Source organism: Myotis brandtii, unplaced genomic scaffold (assembly GCF_000412655.1).
Source record: "Myotis brandtii unplaced genomic scaffold, ASM41265v1 scaffold116, whole genome shotgun sequence".
NCBI classification, from domain to species: Eukaryota; Metazoa; Chordata; class Mammalia; order Chiroptera; family Vespertilionidae; genus Myotis; species Myotis brandtii.
The window spans coordinates 905,038-918,937 of NW_005354010.1; positions in this window are offsets into that span (position 1 = coordinate 905,038).

The window sequence follows — 13,900 nt, forward strand, 5'->3', positions numbered from 1 at the left end:
GGTTGTCCAACTGCCGGTTTAGGCCCAATCCCTGTAAACCGGCAGTAGGACATCCTTCGAGGGGTCCCAGATTGGAGAGGGTGCAGGTTGGGCTGAGGGACACCACCCCCCATGCATGAATTTCGTGCAGCGGGCCACTAGTATTCTATTTTAAAAAAAGCTCTTTATCAGATATTTTGTTTGCGAAATTTCTCCTAGTATACACATTGTCTTTTCATATCCTTATCGATGTCTTATGAAGAGCAAAAATTCTAAAGTTTAGTGATGTTCAAGTCATCAATATATATTTAATATATAGATAGATATCATCATTTCCAAAATTTTTTATCTCATATAATGTTTTAAAAGAGTTTATTGTTAACAAAAATTCTGTTATGGTTAATTTACTATTAATAAATTAGTATATTGCTAAAGATGGAAAATATAAACTACTAAAGAATGCCCCTTTATTTAAATCTATAAAGGTATTATTAATGAAAGGCAAATTATTATATATATAATAGTTCTTTAAAAAAGTATTTGGCTGAAGTTGAAGCTCAAGGTTTGAGAAAAAGTAATTTTGTATATTTTTTTTAAGAAAAACTTGATGTATAGCATCAGATAACAAAAGTTTAAACTGTAATAAGTTGTCTATGCTTAACAACCTTTATCATATATATTATATGAGACCACCTTAGACTTCATATACCTTGAGAAATGCATGGCTACTTGATTTTTTTTTAAATATTCTTAGAGGCTCCCTGAATCCTCTCAAAGATCCCTTAGTCATTTTTGGAGAACACAAATGTGTTTGTTTGTTTGTTTGTTTGTTTGTTTGTTTGTTTCCACATGCCATTGTTTAAAGAATATGTATTATAGCACTCCAGGGAAAGCACAAAATAAAGTAAGATTTATCTCAGATCTTCACTACATGGAGAAAGTGCTAATTGGTGACACTGCATAATTTGAACAATTGCTACTGACAAAGTCATTTGTAGCCTATATTTCAAGGTTCTGAAATGTTTCCTTGATTCAAAATTAAGTCAATTCCATCCAAAGGCACTCAACGTAATGAAAATGTATATCAATTAATATAAAAATATGTAGTCTGGTCAGGTATGGATTACATCTTATCTCTACCTAGTATTTTTGGGTCAGGTATGCCATATATATTTCATTAAAATAGCATACTACTGCCCAAACTAGGTTTTCATTATTTTCAGAATTGTATTAACTTGAAAACATAAAATTAAATCAATGGACTTGCAGAGAACAATGTTTAAAATAGCATATTTCTTCCGTCCTCACCACCCTATAGATGTAGACTCAGATACTACATCTATAGACATCAAGTCAGCCCTGGCCAGGTAGCACAGTTGGTTAGAGCATCATCCCCAGGCGCCTAGGTTGAGGGTTAGAACCCAGGCAGGGCACATAGAAGAATTATCCACTGAATACATAAATAAGTGGAACAACAAATTAATGTATGTTTTTTTCTCTCTCTTCTATTCCCCTTCCTCTCAATCAATCAATAAATGAGAAAAATAAAGACATCAGGTCATTATGATGCATAATATATTAAGTTGATTATGTCAAATGTAGTGTATAATGCAGAACAATGCACACAATATGTTTTCAATAAATGTTTGGGGGAGGGATAAACAATAGGTGATTAAAGAACTGACCTAAGAACAAATAAATGAAAAGATGTTTGAAATTTCTATTTAGTTTGCACATAAGAAAAAAAATAATAGACAAATGAAGAGTTTAAAAATTAGGTAAAACACCTGATTTCTCATTAATTACCTTTCTTCATTCTATATGATGATATTTCCTCTTAGGTATTATATTGTTGAAGCAAATATAAATATCTACCAATTAATTGAGGAATCTCCTTTTCCATAATTGCCTTTAAATATCATTATTTAAACAAAAAGATAAAATGTGCTTATTAAAAATAAAGTCAGTTAGCTTTGTCATCAAAAACAATTCACAAAATTATGCATGTCACAGTGCTATGTGTTGTATAGTAAGAACTTAAAAAATACTTTATCCTAAGAATTAATAGTTTAAAATAAAAACACTGATACTAAATAAAAATAATTAAGCTCAATTGTTTTTGCAAAAGGGACAAACATAAAACAACATACAGTGTTGAGCTTTAGATTAAGTACGTGTTTGTTTGTTTGTTTTTTTCCTTAAAGAGTATAGCTTTTGTTCTTGTTGACATAGCCAGAGTAGACTCCAATGTGAATGCAGGTGCAATTCACAAGTCAAATATGTTTATAAGCTCCATCCTGAAAAATGAATTTAACCTTTATAATTATAAAAAAACAATTGTTTGTGGCTAAAGAAGCCTTGATCTATTTCCATAGAATGTAAACACATTCTATGGAAATATTTCTCCCAAGTCCCTAGGATACATTCTCTTACAGGATTATAAATTTGATAGCCAAGCAAAAGTTTTTAGATGAACTGTGTTGCTGCCTTCTTTGTTTCCATTTCTGTATTATGACCTATTCTACTGGTACTTTAAGACAATCACCAAAAATGTAAAAGGATTTATTAAATATTTTCAAATTCCAACCAAAATGTTTTACCAGTGAAGGGAAAAGGCCATGGTACTAATATTAATCTAAACTTTGGGAGAAAACATATGATATCTCTCACAAAGCATAAATATTTGCACAATGGATTTCTAACAATGCCTTCAGTTCTTTTGTAAACAAAGGAGAAAACTAAATACCAAAATATATGCAGGCACCAAAACCAATATAATATATGTATTTATTTTATAGGGATGTGAAATCTTACTGTTTTTAAAAGGTCTTTTAACCAGTTATCCAGCTTGAGACAAAACAATATCAAAAGTCAAAAATACCATTTTTAATTAAATAAAATAAGGAAACTTAAATAATACTTCATTGTAATTATTAGTGTTTCCAAACTTAATGTTACCAGAAGAAAATTACATAGGAACTCCATTGTCTAGGCATGGAGTTCAAGATTAGGCAAACACAAGCTGGGTATGACTCTTCACTTTTTCTACCTTATTTCTTTATCTATTCTTCTATATTTTCTCCCCTGGAAACAGGATATTCTATTTTAAGCATCCTCATTAGAATTTTGCTCAGAATAGAGGGTACACATATTGAATGTTATAAACACTTGCTCTGGGTATCACTACTCAGAACAAACATTGAGGGGCTTCCTAAGCCCTCCCCGGCAACACACACACACGCTGAGATCATCTCTGTCATTATAAATATACAGCTCACCCTAGCTGGTTTAGCTCAACGGATAGAGACTTGGCCTGCGGATGGAAGGATCCCGGGTTTGATTCCAGTCAAAGGCATATGCTTTGCTCGTGGGCTTGATCCCAAATGGGGGGCGTGCAGGAGACAGCCAGTCAATAATTTTCTCTCATCACTGATTTTTTTTTCTCTCTCTCTCTCCTCCTCCCTTCCTCTCTGAAAATATATATAAATTTTCTTTCCTTTTAAAATGTTATAATCTTCATAAATTTTCATAATATTAACATTTTATTGATTAAATATTACCTCATTATAAGAAAATCATTTGAATTGATAGACGCATTCAATCAATGCTTGAATGAGTGGTATGCCCTACCACTTAGAAATACTAGCAACATATTAGCATAACTACTTTGGACTTTTCCCTTTGCTGGTTTCATATAGAAGCTCCTTCTGTATATGAAAACTTAAATGAAAACCATTTTCTCATGCTGAGAGGCAGTTCTTCAACTTCATTCTTAAAGATGACATAACATTTATATTAATGCTTCATGATTTATAAAATTTCTTATTATTGCATGTTTCATTTATATTTAAGCTGTTATTATAAATTAAAATTTGTGCATGTATTATTTATAAACCTGAGCTTAATTATGAAATATGTCACTTAATATTGTAACAGAAATGTTAGATTATACAAAAAGATACTTATTTTGATTTTTAAATAAGAACCTCAATACATTGATTATTTTCACAGATTGAAAGCACCAAATAGCATTGAACTGATATTGTTAATAACTCCTAGGTTAACAATGCCCCAGATACCCATTTTCTTTTTTAAAAATATATTTTTATTGATTTCAGAGAGGAAGGAAGAGGGAGAGAGAATGAAACATCAATGAGAGAGAATCATCAGTCAGCTGCCTCCAACACACCCCCTACTGGGGATTGAGCCTGCAAACCGGGCATGTGCCCTGACTGGGAATCAAACTGTGACCTCCTGGTTCACAGTTTGATGCTCAACCACTGAGCAATGCCAGCTGTGCAGGTAGATACCCACTTTCTATATTTGTAATTAGAGAATGTAATGTAGCTGGAGGCAATACAGTGGGGAGATTGACTGCACTGGTACTATAGACAGTTTGCCTGTGTTCAAAGCACTGTTGTGTCACATATTAGATGCATCAGTGTGGGTGAGTCATTTAGACTATTTTCTCCTTCTCTCTTATAAAATGCAGTGATGGTAAAAGACTATTATGTTAGGAAAACATAGATGGGGTCACTTAAGCTTTTCTAATCTTTCCCTGTTAACCTGAACTCTGCTAGTCTGCTTTGCTGCATTTCTGGCAATGTCTTAATTGTTAAAAAAGGGTATATTTTTATCTAAATCATTTTATTGTATGTGTGTACTGCCATGAAGATGTGGTTTAATTCAAGTTGGTTTTAGTGTAAACACAATTCTGAGAAATGGGGTAATCAGAGGTCAGGACACTGCATTCCTGGCATAGGCAGAGGATGGATAAGAGCACAAGACCTCCTGGAGCAGTGTCTCTCCCAAAGCACAATTCTGAAGTATCACACTAGATATTTAATGATACTGTAATATATGTTGATGTGTTATTTTTTTATTCAATTTACATATATTTGTTAAGTGCCTACTCACCTACTCTGTATTAGGCACTGCGCCGAATGCACAAAATAGATGTGATTCCTATTAACAGCTCAATGAAGACAAAAAAAAATCAGGTTATAGATAAATGCATGGTTCTGATTTTCACAAGAACTATGAATTTAGAGAGAGAGAGAGAGAGAGAGAGAGAGAGAGAGAGATCTAGAGAGGGAGAACTTGAAGCACAAACAATGAGACCATCTGATTTAGTTTCAAAAATCTGGGAAGGCCTCTCTAAGAAAACGACAGGTAAAGAACCACATGAGTAACCATGTGTGCCTCCTTCCATGTGCCTGGTCCATGAACTGTTCTGTTTTAGAACACATGCTAAAATACAAAAGGCTTTTAACTTCATTTGAAATTCTTTCAACTCACTCATTTCATGATCAGAATTTTTTACTAAGAGAGGTTTTAAATATCTTACCTGCATTTGGGGGGCACAATTGAAAATTCTGAAACTAGAAATCTTATTTCTTGAGACCTATTTTCTATTCCAGTTACACTTTCCTGTATTGAGTCTTGTTTTTTTATAAGAAGTTCTATAAATTTTAAGAAACAAATCAAAAGGGAATCACACATTTGGAAGAACATACATATTTTCACTATGTAAGAGATAAATGCAGTGTGTCTTCCTTTGATCAGAGAGGAGCCTCTGAAGAATTAAATCTGCAGTAGACACAGAGGGATAATGTGTTCAGCATCTTTGAATTTCATTTTGAGTTAAAATTATGCATGCTCCTCTGATATTTTAAAGAGCACTTGTCATTACAATCTCCGAGTTTGTCATTTGATAGATTCAAACAGTCCTAAAGAAGCACCTCATTCAAAAGAATGATTCTTTAATTTCAGCTCACCCTCTACTTTCTGACAATAGTAGAAAGTGTGCCAGCTGAGCTCAAACCAAGATTCAGTTTGAATGTTTGTGTGACTAGTAGCTGTTCATGTCTCTGGCATATATTGCATGAGTTGCTCATGAATTTCTAGGAGTTTTACAGGATTTGGGGGAAGAAAGGGAGGGATATATGTACAAAAGTGTTAGATACAGAGAGTGGGAAAGGGAAGCAGAGAGAGAGAGTGGAAGAGAGAGAATAATGACTGATGAAATGGCTTTTGATGGCCCATCATGATAGACTACTTTTGAAAGAGCTCTATAGCAAGAGTGGCTGTGTTAGGGTTTCCAGAAAATTCACTCACAAACTTCTGAGACTGAGAAGTCCCACAAACTGCTGTCTGCAAGATGGAGATCAGATAAGACAGTGATGCAATTCTTTCCCAAAGCCTAAGAACCAGGGAAACCAATTGTTTACATCCAACTCTGAGGACCAGAGAAGATAAAATGAGATGTCCTGACTCAAGCAGGCACGCAGGAAGCAAAAAAATAAATAAATAAAAATAAAATCCTTTTCTTCTGTCTTTTGTTCAGTTCAGGCTCTCCATGGAGTGATTAGATGATGCACACCCACATTGCAGATGGAAATCTACTGAGTCCCCTGATTTAAATGCTAGTCTAATCTAGGAACACCTCCACAAACCTACCCAGAAATAATGTTTAACCTGGTACCTCATGGCCAATCAAACTGACTAATAAAATAAACCACAGTGGTATTAGGATCAAAAGAAAAACAAACTACTTTAATAAAAGCAATTAAACAACAAGAATAAAACCTTTTATAGTCTGTTACAGTCAGGTTTATAGGGACAAATGAGACATGAATTTGGAATCAGGTCAATGTGTCCTTCCCCTATCACAGATGCAATGCTATTGTGTTTCATGAACTTCAGTACTCTGAGAACTCATACAAGTTTATAGTAGAGGCAGAGTTAAAGGACCTCAATGAAGAAGTCAGAGCAGATGAAATTGTGTGGAAAGTTTTTAAAACACATAGAACTGCCTCTAAGATCTCTCAGAGAAGATTAGATAAAACAACCAAAAGTCATTGCTGCTGAGTTCCTGTAGTTACAAAAGGTGGGAACTAAAAGTTCTACTAATTAATACATGAATGGTTATGTAAGCCGTGTTCTCCAAATGTTAATGGTAGGACATAATAGGAACAAACACATTCCCAAGACCTGGGTGTGGGTCACTGTGACACCAAACTACATCACCATACTGATGAGTTAATAGGGAACAAGGAAGAGCATTTCAATAAGTTAATGATGAATCAACAGCATACACCAGTTAGGTCATTCACAGCAATTTTTACTTTTCAGTAGTTTGCTTTTGCAGTATTAGTTTAAAAATAAACTGTGACCAGTGGAATAGTCTTACCATGTACCTTTTTAATACCGACATCACTGAATTTATTATTTTGGTGTAATTATAAAGAAATGGTTCTAATATTGTATTAATAAATTAAAATGGTAGGATCTGTTCTTCATACCTATTTCACTATTATTTATTAAAGCCACAAATTTGAAAATCACCCCAACTACTTAGGTGACACTTTTAGGTTTTTTTTTTTACTTCTGACTTCCTTGAAATAGTTGGTTCAACTTATTTTACTACATTTTTATTAGAAAGGAAAACTTAATCTTTGTCGCATGTTCAGGAAGTAAATGCACTTAGTGGCACATAAGTAGAAAACTTTTAAAAAAAAGCAACCTAAAAAACCCACTTGGATTGTGAAAGAGTATATTTTTCAAAATGTCTTTAACTTTATTTGTCATTGCTCATTTACTTTTAGAACCTTTCCACTGTTCCATCAAGTTGTAGAATCTATGTCTTCTCTCCTTGAATGGGGAGAGTTCTCCCTTCTCATTACAACTAATAGAATAAGAAAATAGAGATCCTATGTGACTGAAATTAGACCATATAATAGGATAGAGCTTTTATATGAATCTCCTTTATTTATTGTGAAATTCAACACACATGAGGAAACCAACCTTTAGCTCAGCTTCTTGTTAAAAGCCAGTCTAAACTTGCCAGCCATGTGAGAAGTGGACCATCTTGGATATGGATTCTTCAGCCTTCATGGGAGTTTCCCCTGCTGATGCTCCATGAAACAACAGGAAGCCCCACCTAAAGTACAAAGTAATCAGTCAAGTAACAGGCATGATTTTAAAACCCTAAGTTTTGAAATGGCTTATTTTGAAACAATAAATAACCAGAATATCAAAAGTTAAATAGATTTTAAGTTACCCAAAATCAACAAATAAGGCAAAATGAGAGGGGCAGATTCTTCAACTGCTATAGTGGATAACTGTGTCACAGGTCTTCCAAGGATTATTTAATGTTCTAACTGACGAGCCTTTGTTTGGCTTATTATGCACACTTGATTAAGACACACACTTTGTACAGTTGCATGCCAGCTTGTATATATAATATTTTTTCTATCAAAGATGCAAATGATTTTGTCCTATAGAGAGAATAACCACAAATGTATGGTTTATTTCCCTATAGGGAATAAACCATTTTTCCACCTATTAGCAAACTAATTTCCTTTAACTGTTTTAATATAGATACTTAGACTCTTAAGGAATCTTTGAATCATATTTATCACCATATTTATTACCTCATTAATGAGTTAAGAAAAATTTTGATAATGTGTTTATATTAAAATGATAACCACCTTTTTTTGAAAAATACACTTTTTTGAAAACTATATTATGACATGGGTAAGGTACATACAGTTTAAATTGAGGGGAACTGGTGATGTCAGTGAAAATGGCAAAGTAAGGACTTCCAAAAATTATCTCCAATATAACAGCACAAAGGAAACTTGGGAAAATGATCATAAGCAACATTTTTAAATTCTGTACAGTCATAAAATGAAGCAATCTGAGAAGTGTTTATTCAAGTAAATATGTCTAAATTTCAGTAAAAACAGTAAGCCTGGTAGCATTTTTACATATATTATTTTCACCCTCCTCTCTCCAACTCTGTGGTAGCTTGAAAACCAACAGCAGCAATCATGGTGAAAGCAAGTTACCTGTCAGCCACAGGAGAGGGCAGAAAAATGCTGGAGCTCCTTCAAAACCTCATTCCAAGAAAAGGGTTATTATTTGACTTGTCTGGGATTCCCCTAAAGACTCTATTTGCTAGAATGTTTTATTTGACCTGCCTCAGAGCTCATCCAGTGCAAAGCCTTTTCTCTAGGAACATTTGTCAAAAACAATTAGAGGCGAATGTTTATTTTGAGCAGCCCAAAGTAGTAGATAAGAGGTAAGCAGAAAAGACCTGAGAAGGTGCTAATGTCAGAAGGTGCTAATCTTTCACCTATGGTTGATCTTGAGGCTCAATGGAAGCCAACCTGAAGAAGTGGTATCAACTTCCGTGTTGAGTGTTGAAGCCACATCTATGATGCACAAAGGACATTTTGGCTAAATTGAGAGATTAATGATTCCTAGAAATATGTGACCAACAATTAACTGACCACGATGTTAACCAATAAGAGTCTTCAATACATGACAAACATGCAAACTTTAAAGTTATTTCAGAAAAGTCACTAAACAAACAAACACCATTACTAGCAACAACAAACCCTGGAAAAAAGAATGTGATTTCCAGAGTTACATTATATTATTTAACATGTTCAATTTTCAAAAAAAATTATGGGCTTGGAATTAATAAGAAAGTATGCTCATACATAGAAATAAAAACAATCGACAGAAACACGTTCTGTAAAAGGCCAAACATAGAATGTACCAGACAAAGACTTTACGTCAGTTATTTTAATTATGTCCAAAAAAATAAATAAATCATCTCAAAAGAAATAAAGGACATGGTGAGAATGATTTGGTGAGAGGATATCACTAAAAAGATAGAAATTATTAAAAAGAACTAGATAAAAATTCCAAAATTAAAATGTACAAATATTAAAAGAAAAAATAGAGGGCTCAACAGCACATTTGACCCAGTTAAAAAATTAATCCGAAAACTTGAAGATAGATCAATTTACTTAGTCTTAGAACAGAAAGTTTAAAGAATGAAATAAATGAATAGACCTCAGAGACCAGTGGCCATCATTAAGTACTCCATAAAATAAAATTTATGTCTGGCAATTTGCTTTTATAATGGAATTCTAAAGAAACGAAAGAAAGTAGTGGAAAAATATTTGAAGAAATAATGCTCAATAACTTCCAGAATTGGAAAAAAATATAGTAATCTACACATTCAAAAAGCTCAACAAACTGGAAACGGGATAAACTCAAGGAGATACACACCTGGATACATCATAATCTAACTCTCATAAGACAAAGACAAAAAATATTCTTGAAAGTAGCAAGAGAAAAGTTACTCATCATTTATAGGAGATCCTTAAGATTAATAGCTGATGACTCATCAGAAACTATATGAGCCAAAAGGTACTGAGTATATACTCAACTTATGAAATAAATACACTGTCAACAAAAACAATAATGACATTCCCAAATACAACTGAGACATATAAGAAATGTTAAAGAGCATCTTTCTGGCCTAATGTAATGGACACCAGAAAATACAACAAATACATAAAAAGAGCAGCATCATTGATTGTAATTATACAGGTAAATATAAAAGATTATATGAATGTCTGCTTTGTTCATGACTCTTTTTTTCTCCTATTTTATTGTAAAGACAATAGCATAAAGTAATAATTATGAATTTGTGTTGATGGACACACAATACTAAATATGTAACCCACATAATAATACCAACAAAAATGAGAAGTGAAGGCAGAAATCTATATAAGGGAAAGGTTTTTATATAATACTTAAAGTAATTTATTAATGCAAACCAGATTATAACAAATTAAAATGTTTATTATAACCACCATGGCAATCACTAGGGAAACAATTAAAAAATATAGTGAAAGAAATAAAAACATAGTAAAAAAATATATATAGTAAAAATAGGGATTTAGTATGTCACACTAGAAAACATCTGTTTAACATAAGAGTCCATTGTTTTTTTCAACAATGGAGAAATATATGAACAAAAGACAATAGCAAAATGGTAAAAAAGTTTCTATTTTATCAGGAATTGTAAATGTACATAGACTAGAAATTCCAATCACTTCAAAATCCCCACAAAACATCTATATATATAAAAGCCTAAGTGACCATTGCAACCGAAACAACCAAACGGAAGACCGAACAGGCTGCATGGGACGACCAGGCCAGCAGGGGGGTTAGTGAGGGACGACAAATGACTGAGCAGAATGCTGCATGGGGTGACCAGGCCGGCAGGGGGGGCAGTGAGGGGAGATCAGGCAGGTAAGCAGGTGAGCAGTTAGGAGCCAGCGGTCCGGATTGTGAGAGGGATGTCCAACTGCTGGATTAGGCCTGATTCTTAGGACATCCCCCGAGGGGTCTGGATTGGAGAGAGTGCAGGCTGGGCTGCACTGGGCCTCTAGTTTAGAGTATAAGAGACAATATATGGTTGAGCATTTTTATTATTTTGATCTAGTTTTGGAAATTTTACTAGCTAATTACATTATGGGACTTCTGGTTCCTAACCGCTCACCTGCCTGCCTGCCCTAACTACTCTGCCTGCCTGCCTGATCCCCCTAACTGCCCTCCCCTGCCAGCCTGGTCTCCCTTATTAACTTTTTTTTTTTAATCTTATCCCCTTCACACACAATTGTATTTGACTTCCTTATTGGCTTCTCCCTCTCAAACAATTTTTCTCTCTCCTTTATGTAACACTTTTTCCTATTGACTCTTCATTTATAAACTTTTCTTTCCTCCTTATTTCCTACTTCTGTTCCATCATCATCCTTCTTCTCTTTGTCCTACCCTTTCTCCCCACATTCCTTCTTTCCTTTATCTTTACCCCTGTCCTCCCTCCCTTTTTCCTTCCTTCCCACCTTAATTTTTTTCTACACTTCCTCCCTTGGAACTGCTTTGCTCCCTCCCCCATTTCTTCCTTCTTTTCATTCTCCTTTTAAGCTCTACCGGCTTCCCTTTAAAACTTTTCTTCCCTCCCTCTTTCTCTCTCATCCTACCTTTTACATACATTCTTCTCTACTTACTTCCACTGTTCTAATATCTACCTGCCTAATTATTCACTACTAGAGGCCTGTTGCACGAAGAGATTCGTGCAATAGGCCTTCCCTTCTCCTGGCTGTGGGCACCGGTTTTCCTCCGGCACCCGGGACCAGGCCTTCCCTCTGGCCAGAGCCGCCTTCCATCCTCCGTCTTCGCAGCCCTGGCTGGAGCCGCCTTCTGTCTTCCGTCTTCACTGCTCCAGCTCAGTCTTTGCTCCACCTCTTGGAGCCTACATATGCAAATTAACTGCCATCTTTGTTGGCGGTTAATTTGCATATCACGCTGATTAGCCAATGGGAGGCATAGCGAAGGTATGGTCAATAACCCTGTTTGTCTATTATTAGATAGCATCATTTATCTTTTTCTTTTCTGACTCCTACATTTAAAATCTGTCCCCAGTATACAACTATACTTGGATTTTCATTATAGCTCCTACAGTTCACTCATACATCCTTTTTCCTTCTTTAACTGCTGTCTACTAACTCTTTATAAAGTTCTTCCCTCCCTCCTTCCCTTCTTAAAGCTTCTGTTTGGCGGGGGGGCGCATTAACCCCCAGCCCAGGGCTCAGCCCCGGCCAGAGGTTCACCACCTCCCCCTTCCCTGGCCTCCCCACCACTGTCCTGCTCCCATTCCCTGCCTGGGATGCCCAGCCCAGCAAGAGTTGCTGAGGCCTGCACAGACTGGGCGCTGCTGCTGCGAAGCAGGAGCGCCTCCGCCCAGAAGGCCTCAGACCGTCCACCACTTCATCCTGGACCAGTGGGCACCTCCCCACCAACTGCCCGCATCAGGGGCCACCACCCTCCTCCCGCATCTGGGCAGGGGTCCCTGCTCCACACCACCTGTGCCCTTGCTCCTCACGAGGCGCACCTGCTCTGCCCCCACCCCGTGGTCACCACCACCTCCCAGGTACAGCCCCATATTCCCTTCCCTTTTTCATTCCTGAGTCTTTTTCTTGTTCCCTTTCTGTATTTCTGTTTCTCCTCTCGACCTGCCTGCATGCAGGCCTGCCTTCCTCTTCATCTCCTTTCTTATCCCCTCTTATCATATCCTATCCTACCCTGGGCCTTAAAGCTGCCTGAACAGAGGGAGGGGACACAGACTGCTGATCTGGTCATGATGTGATGATGTAATGGACAATTTGCATATTCCTTTATTATTTTATAAGATTGTGTTCAGGCTGATTACATATCTAAGAAAAATTGAATCTGTTCTTGACTTGAAAATTTAAATATATCAAACAGTAGTTGAGAGAATATTAATTTACACCACAAACATAATAATGATCAATTTACTAAAGGGTTAACTTTGATATACATAATTATAGAAACTAATATAAACATACATTTGTCAGGTTACTATTTGACATATATATACATATATATAGTATTTATGACATGTCTAACAGAGTACTGTGTTCCAGTCTTTAATGCCAGAGCTAAACTCTAACTACTACATGGAGGATAACAAAGATAATCACTCTGCCAACCATCAGCAATAGAAGTCCTACTTAGTGCATCTTGGTATCAGAGTCACCAAGGGAAACACAACACAATGAACACTGGATGGAATAACACTTCTGTCTTATAGAGAAGAAACAAAGGAAAATCAGCTTCAGCAGTGGGCACTGGTTCCCCATGGCCACAGGTCTTTCTTATGGTCAATGAAGGGCAATTGGCCTACATGAGCTACTTCTGTGCCTCAATGGAAAGATTCTGTTCCCTTCCTGTGGAGGACAGACATAGCAGTGGGATATATGATGCACATGTTTTAAGTAGAGAAAAAAGAGTACTCATTGAGCCTGAAACAAGATATACCCACACAAAGTGATAAGCCCACAGGTAGTATGGGCTCTTTATCTCTTGATAAGGAAGTGTTCCAGGACCAGGGCTTATTTTTAAGCAGCTGAGTGGGAGCTGTACAGACCACATGCATGGGATTGCCTTTTCCAAGGGTATAAATACAAATATAGATGTATATTTATATTTTGTAAATATAGCCCATTTTGATATATGATAAATATCATATATT